Raw genomic sequence first — 9,028 nt, 5'->3', positions numbered from 1 at the left:
TGTAGGCTCCTCTGAGAGAGTATCAAGACTGACTGATGAGAGTGCAGAGAAACGAATGATTAAGAAATTAAAGCTCTAAGCTCAAATTTGGGGCTTCCACTTTCCAACTGGGCAAGAAATAACAGAGAAAACACAGAGAGAGTCAATCCACCAAAAATATTAATCAAATGGGTTTCTTCTAATTCAAATTTTGGACCACCCAAATTCCGATGAAGCAATAACCCAAAATTCCAACAGATTGAAGCTCTCACAGATTACAAATCATCAATAACCAGCAATAAAAAATTTGAAAACAGTAATAATGAAGCAAAAAGAAATTAAGCCATTCTCTAAATCTCAGGCAGCAATCCAAATCACCAGTAATTTGCACATAATGATAAGAATCTAGTAGTACTCCAATTGTTTAAAACCCAAGTTCCAGAAATCATGAAAAATGTTACAACAGCAGATAACAAAGGGTCAAAAAAAAAAAAAAAACAGCCACACCTTCTGAAATAAAAAACAAAACCAAAGAACACATTCACACCATCGGTCCAAACGATATCTAGAAAAGAAAAAAAAATTGACAGACAAAACGCATGTAAACATATCAAAAAATAAATAAATAAAAAAAAAAACTGTAGACAGAAGGAAATCACAAAACTCACGAAAAAGGAATTGAAGACAGCAAAGCCAACTTTTTATACCAAGCAGTGACAACGACGGCACAGAGATGAATTTTTACAAACGAACCGTTCGGAGCGAGCAGAGAGAGATGAGAACATAAAGGTAGAAAAATTAGGGTTCGAGACCGTGCCTCACCACAGCAAAGCTAACTTTTTATACGAAGCAGCGACAGCGACCGGACAGAGGAAATTTTTATAAACCGATTGACCGGCGCGAGCGGATAGAGATGAGATTCAAAAGGGAGAAAAATTAGGGTTTGAGAGATAAAGAAAGCTAATCCCAAAATGGCTAAGAACGGCGACAACAATTTAGAAAAAAGGAAAGAGCATCCAAAGAAATCGAAACAGGAAAGGATCAACCCGTGGCCTTCGAGGGCAAGGCAGTCTTTTCACTGTGGAAAAGTTGGCAAAAATTTGGCTTAACAAACAAATCGAGGGGTATTTTAGTCCGCGCACTGTCCGTGAACAGTAACGCGGTTTTGGGGTTTTAGTATAGGTATAATTTGTAGAATTTTTAATCTTTTTGTATGGACAGAACAAATGAGGGGTGTTTCCAGAAGAATTTATGGCTATGTGATATCTCACATTTTTGTATGGATTTTTTTTCCAACTCCCTTCTCTGTTTTTGGCTCATCAAAATTATCAGAGGTACGAATTTCAGGAAGTCTAATTCTTTATCCTCGTCATAATAGTCTTCCTCACTTGAATAGGGTTTGAGAGATGAGAATCGAGAAGGAGATTGCCTCTGATTAAGACTACGCTAACGTATTTCATTGTACATAGTTAAGAAGTGTCGAAAAATTAACAAAGTGACACAATGGAGACACAAAAAATGGGACAACAAACCTGTGGCCCCAACCTACACCTGATTTCACAAGCCGGTCCGAGTCCCCACCACATCGTGGACTCGACTCTACCATAGTACGATATAATCCGCTTTGGACCCCTACCACACCCTCACAGTTTTGTTTCTAGGAACTCATATGAGAACTTCCCAGTGGGTCACCCATAATGAGATTACTCTCGCGCGAACTCGTTTAACTTTGGAGTTCCGATGGAACCCGAAGCCCGTGAGCTCTTAAAAAGTCTCGTGCAAGGTGGAGATGAAAATATACATATAAAGCTTACGGGATCCACTCCCCTGGGCAATGTGGGATGTTACAATCCATCCCCCTTAGAGGCTCGACGTCATCGTCGGCACACTTCCACCCATGGATTGGCTCTGATACCAAATTGTCACATCCCGGCCTGAGCCTCCACCACATACCAGACTTGACTCCATCATAGCACGATATTGTCCGCTTTGGGCCCCTACCACGCCCTCATAGTTTTTTTTTTGGGAACTCACACTAGAACTTTCCAGTGGGTCACCCATTATGGGATTGCTCTCGTGCGAACTCACTTAACTTCGGAGTTCCGATGGAACCCGAAGCCAGTGAGCTCCCAAAAGGCATCGTGCTAAATGGAGGTGGGAATATACATATAAGGCTTACAGGATCCACTCCTTTATGCGATGTGTGATGTTACAATTCACCCCTCTTAGTCGGCACACTTCCGCCCAGGGATTGACTCTAATACCAAATTGTCACATCTCGGCCCGGGCCCCCACCACATCCCGGGCTCGACTCCACCGTAGTTTTGTTTATGGGAACTCACACAAGAACTTCCCAGTGGGTCACCCATCATGGGATTGCTCTCGCGCGAACTCGCATAACTTTGGAGTTTCGATGGAACCCGAAGTCAGTGAGCTCCCAAAAGACCTCGTGCTAGGTAGAGATGGGAATATACATATAAGGCTTACATGATCCACTCCTCTAGACGATGTGGGATGTTACACCCGATAACAAGCCACCCCGCTCCACTGGCGTGTCACCTCGCTCTGGCGGCTGCTCGTCTCTTTTACTCTCTCTCTCCAACACACATCAAAATAATCTCTACTAAGGGGGAGTGAGTGAGTTTAACCTCACAATGAGCTAGTAATAACGTGGCCTAAGACATCTCACTTACAAGTAAAAAGGAATACCAGTAAACCGTAATACTAAGTGGTAATTTTATCCATGTTGATTATACATCATACAAACTTTCTTCCCAATTTTTACATCAAACCTAAAACACATCGAAGTAACCAACACAACTTTCTCAAATGTTGAAAATTTATTCAATAAAGAAGTTAAGTGTGATTAGGAGATGAGACACATAATAAACAAATAGGTGTATAATAAGCGTCCACCAACGATAATGCTCCTTTTTTTTCTTCATCTTTTGGAAGCATATTGGTAGTTGAACCCCGCCAGATCACTTGAGGCAATAAATTGAGGTGAAATTTTTTATTGTGATGCGAAGACAAGTGGTACATTACATATTTTTATATAAGTGGTGAATTTTTTTAGTAATTAAGGTATTAACTTTTTAACACACATATCTCACAACTTATATAATGACATATGATGTACCATCCCGTGTTTCGATCACACTAAAAAATCTCTCCAAATTCAGGCCCCGCGTTCTATTCGTTTCTATTGTCCCCAAAAAAAGTGACCGTTAGAAATTCGAACGTTACAACCCTACCGTTTTCCAGTCCCACATTTTTAATTCCTGTCACTTACGTTGCTCTTCTGGACAGAATCAGAAACCTCCAGATCATCATACTTCACTCCACAAACTACTAATTATATATACTCCCTCTCAGTCCCATCAGAATTCAGAACTCAAACGAAGGAGGAAAGCTTTGGAGAAGTGAAAGAAGCAGCAGCAACTAGAACAAGAAAGGGAGACATGGGCATGGTGGTGGTGATCTCTCTGCCTTTTATTTTGTTCACCATACTGCTTGGTTTCGGGTGCTACTTCTTCGGGAGAGCGAGAGGGCGAAAGGACGCGATCGCCACGGCTCAGGTTTACGGGATGCCTGCTCCTCCGCCAGGAGCTACTAACTCTCTCCCTTCCTCTCCTCCACCACATCCTTTCAAGCATGACAACTCTGCCAATGTTTAAACTCAACAAATAGTCTGTACTTTGTTGCTTTTATTATTTCATATTTATTTTGGTGAGAATTCTGAGCCGTGTATATTTGTTGTAAGCTTGAATTTTACTGAATGGTGGAAAATACATTATTTGTTGTAAACTTGAATTTTACTAAGCATACTGTATGATGAATTTATTAGCAGGATTGAATAGCGAGATGGATTTTCAAGAGTTTGTAGAGCCTTCTCTTTATTTAGTTCAAACTCTTTTAGATGACCTCTGGAGTCGCTAGAGCCAGATTAGTTCTTCTTCTATGTTACCGGAAAAAAAAAACAACTAATAGCAGTATTGAATCGAAAAGTTGAAGAAAAAATGAAAATTGATATATAATACTAGAGCACAACAGAAAAATCAGTCCACAAGGAAAATTATAAGTACACTTGTTCGGAATCTGGATGTTCCAAAATCTAATCAACTTATTCAGAAACCAAAGTAATTAACACCATGACTCAAAAATGTATGATTAAATAGATAATTACGGCCAGAGTTTGATAATTTTTTGTCAGAGATGGCTGCTTCCATGATCTGTTGTGGACCGATTTCCCCGTAATTGTCCAAGAAGGACTTGCCCACGTAGTCGGAGAAGCCACGGAAAACCGTCACGGCTTGCTCTGCGCTAGACGCCGGCGGCTGATACAGGGCTGGCCCATGGGCTGTGCGAGGTGTGCGACCCCGGGCAGAAAATAGGAACTTTGACGAAAAGTTACTGTTTATTTCAACGAAAAACTACATTTTTACACTAAAAAGTTACTATTCATTTTATCCTTTATTTTATTCTTATCATTAAAACTCAAAGTTTTCAAGGCATTTTCATTAGTTTTCCTCATAAAATAAGGGCCATGGAAAGATTATGTGAGCCCACGTAATTTGTGATGAAATAAAAAAAGATAAATTACATTTTATCTCTTTTAATTCAATTGCAATCTCATACTTTATTTTTAACATATTGCACTGTCAAACAATACTATATAATTTCATTACAATATCATATTTTCATTTTATCACTTTAGGTTTACACCTACGTAGCAGTCGTGGGGCTCACTCCACCACCCAACTTCATAAAGAAAATTTTCATTATACTCAAAATACTAGTGCATCACATATGATTATATAAGTGAGATAAGTTTATTTTTTTATATTTTTAATTTTTTAACACGAATATCTAATCATTCATATAATAATATGATGTACCACTTAATATTCTATGCAACATTGAAAAATATCTCTGGCAGCATGCAAGAGCCATGTCATAAGTGATTGACTAATGTGCTGATGAGGGTGTGCCTCTCTCTGCCCCACATGAACGCATGTGCTGGTCAAATAAAGTCAAAGGTTTAATACAATTGTGTGAAAAGACAGAGATGCCCGGTGCAGTCGTTTAAAATAAATATTATCGGTTGAGGAATGCACGATTAGTTGCTAATTGTCATGCATATTGTAATTAAAATATGTACAAAAATAAATCCCATTGGACCCATACTAATATAAAATAGAATTAGCACTCAGAATTTCCGTTTTTCATCCTTCACAATTCTTTGATGCATGTGTTAGTATAAGCACATGGAGTGATTCCTCCCATTCATCACCATGAGAGGGAAAAACCACAAGAACATGTGAAACGATTCCTTCTCAATCAAAATACCAAATAACAAAACAAAAATCTAACACCAAGATTAATAATAATTAATGTGTTAATAGTAATCTTAACGTCTGGCCAACAAATTATTTTTTAGTATCTTGAGTCTTGACATGATATGAGGTTAATTATAATATTAATATTTCATTCGTATTTTACGTGTAACATATAATTTGAGTAAAATTTGTCAAATTTAAACTTCTGTAGTTCGAAGCAAATGCGACATGAAAGATAACATGTATAATTTCTATGAATTTGTTGTTTTTGCTTAGATTTTTGACGATTATTATCTGAAATAATTAGCAATAAAAAAACCATCTATATATAACCCTACCTCCTTTGGAGATGCTCATGTCTTGATCTACATAAGCACCCAACACACACACACACTCTCTCTCTCTCTCTCTCTCATAGAAAAATGAAATTATTTTCAGGTGGTCTGTTAGGAACGTACCTCCTCATTTCCACACTGTTTTGGCCCGCCATCTCTTTCCAAGCCTCATGAACTACAGTCCTCCACTCCCTACAACACCGTTCAACAATTTTTGATCCCTCACAACACTCAGAGATCAAGGCTCGGTCTCCGCCCTCTCAAATGGAACCGAAAACTGGAGAAATACGCTTCGCGGTGGGCACACCAGAGGCAAGAAGACTGCTCCTTGATTCATTCGGACAGCAAATTTGGCGAGAACCTCTTCTGGGGCAGCGGTCGAGATTGGAAGCCGGGTGACGCAGTTGCAGCATGGGCGCAAGAGAGAAGTTACTATAATTATTGGACGAATTCCTGTGCTCAGAACAAAGATTGCTGGCATTATACTCAGATGGTTTGGAGGCGGAGCTTGAAGATTGGTTGCTCCAAAGTTACATGTAGGGGTGGAGATACATTCATGGTTTGTGTCTATGACCCCCCGGGTAACTTTATAGGCCAAAAACCATATTGACTAATGAGTATACGATAATTAAGATTAATGAGCTTCCCAATACATAATATGATGTATTATATAGTACCACAAGATTTTCTTCGGGATGTTCTTTTAGATGTTTGTGACGTTAAGATTTTAATGTACTATAAACTCGATTAGAAAATGTAAAATAGTACTCAATGTTATGAATAAATAAATGAGAGAGAAACTTTCCTAGAAATTGAAACACGGGTTTCTATGTGTCCCATGGTACGCGAGTTAGAGCGCAAGCTAGTGATGCTTTCGGCTACTGAACTCTCGCCATCTAGGGTACGGCAGTCCGCCGCTTCGCCTAGCAGCACGACACTTTGAAACGAGAGTGATGTATCTCTCTTTTGATTTCTTATACTGGTATATATGTCGGTGAAATAGTGTAAAAAGAAGGGACAGTATTGTAGCTTTTGCTTTCTTCTGGTGTGTCAAAAATGGTGGCAGAAAAACCATTTATATAGAGGGCTACAAAGTTCTCTACACAGCAAGTTGGCAGAACAAAAGGAAATGCATATAGGTAAAAAACCCAAAACGCTTTAAAACTACATGCATAGGTCGATAATAAAGAAAAGAAAGCCTCCTGCAACAGGAATTCCAAATACTAACGTGGGTCATCCGTTCATCTTCCTTCTATAGAGAAATTTTTCATTGTAACGGAAACACGGGTGGTACATCACGTGTTTTTAGGTAAGTGGTGAGAAATTTTATTTTTTAAGTTATTAACTTTTTAATACACATATCCCACCATTTGTATAATAACACGTGGTATATCACCTTGTGTGCCGATCACATTGAAATTTTTTTCGTATAAACACAATATATATTGGGCTTTGTCATATGCATGCCTTATGTATGACCCTTTTGCCACATCAGCTTGATAATCCAGCTAGGATTGTTTAGTCTATAGGACTCAAATTTTTGACCGGGACGTGATCATGTATACGGTTAATTAATTTAAAACCAATTAAGAACATAACATAACTCTCTGGTTCAGCAAAAGTCGTGTATATGTGTATGATTAATAATACTTCTATCATTGTTCCTTTCTCTCGTTGGCGAAGGGTGAACAATTAGAATTGATAAAAAAAAACAAAAATAATTTGCTTACTTAGTGTTTGCGCTTAAAAAAGCGTAAATACAAAGAAAATTTCTTAAACTGATTATAACATATGCGTATACTATAGTTGAGAACTGTCCATTTTTCATTCTCTAAAATCAGTGCATTTTCACATATAATCTCTATAAATCAGTTAAACTCTATAAAAATCCATTAAAATCTCTCAAATTTCCAATTAAATACACCCCCCTAAATTGACAACTCATCAATTCTTTTATCTTTTTCTCTAATTTAGCAAGTCCTCTTCTTTTTTCATACATAACAAGTGCCCTTTCGCAATTTCCCTTTTGAATTTTTAGTTCTTCTCGAGAAAAAAAAAAACCAAAACCTAATTTTTTAAGATTTTTTTTGAGCAAAAAAACAAAAAAACAAAAAAACTTTTGGACAAAAAATGATAATGAATTTCACATTTCTGTTTTCATCTTCTGCCTACATTCATTCGTTTCTGTCTCATAATTTATTGTTAAGAGATTATTATAAACATGAAATCAACATTTCGAAAACTTTACATGAGGTAAGGTTTCATATTTTCATTGTTTTAGTGATTTCAATCGCTAAAATATTGGCAGTGATATCACAGTATTGATTCTTTTGCAATCATTCAGTTTAATTGCAATGAGACTAATGAGACACTCCATTGATGATATGGGCAATACTTCTATTGATGTCCAAGTCAATTCTAATACACTTATATTCATGGAAAGCTCCGAAAACTCGTCAAGAGATGAGCAGTAATCTAGACTAAAATAACTCGGAGACCTTCAGCTTACAACTGTTGTTTGGAAGTTTCTTAAGGTCTTTGCAGTCTCCAATATCCAAAGAAGAAATTTTTTGGTGAGACCAAACTTGTAATATCTTGAAAATTTAAATATATGAATTATATATTCATAATTATGAATATGTGGGAAAAATCGAAAATAAATCGATTTATGGTTATGAAAAATTTAATCGAGAACTTTTAAAGTTTTGTTTCCATAAATTATTAAAATTTGAGGGTTTGTATTATTGAGATTTTATGTTATTTTTGGAGAAATTATATTAATTCATTTGAGTTTTAAATTAAACTGGTTATGAAGTTTGAAGTTTGAGAATTAATTGTTTAAAATTCGTAGACCTTTTGAAGTCACAATTTATATTCTTGAATAGAGCTCGGTCTCATGAACGCGTAAGCGCAAACCGTTCGTAAAACGGAGTTATAATGAAGAAGTAATTAACATTTAAAGTCGAAGACAAAATGGTCAATTTATTTTTGAAAAGGCTCCAGATTTCTTTGAGCCAAATCTGGGGAAAGCCCCATATGTGGCTAAGATTTAGGGAAGAAAAGAAGGGATGGTTGTGATGAGAAGGGGAGAAGGAAGGAGAGAAAGGAGGGAAAGGATGAAAAGAGAGGACCAATGAGAAAGAAGAGAAAGGAGGGGAAAAGACAGAAAGAAAGGAAAGGGAACGGATCCCCCTTGAGGAACTGTGACCCGACCTTGTTCTATCTCCCAACTCCGGCCACCATGGACGGCGAGGTTGGTGTCAAAATGATCCTTACCTCGAGGCCAATCGATCCCTCTATCAATTCCACCCTAAAAATTAGAAAATGAAAATTCATGGAAAATGTAATTGTATGTTGATAAGAGAATAATGGTTA

This window comes from Malus domestica, chromosome 10, assembly GCF_042453785.1.
Source record: "Malus domestica chromosome 10, GDT2T_hap1".
NCBI classification, from domain to species: Eukaryota; Viridiplantae; Streptophyta; class Magnoliopsida; order Rosales; family Rosaceae; genus Malus; species Malus domestica.
This window is presented reverse-complemented; position numbering follows the sequence as displayed.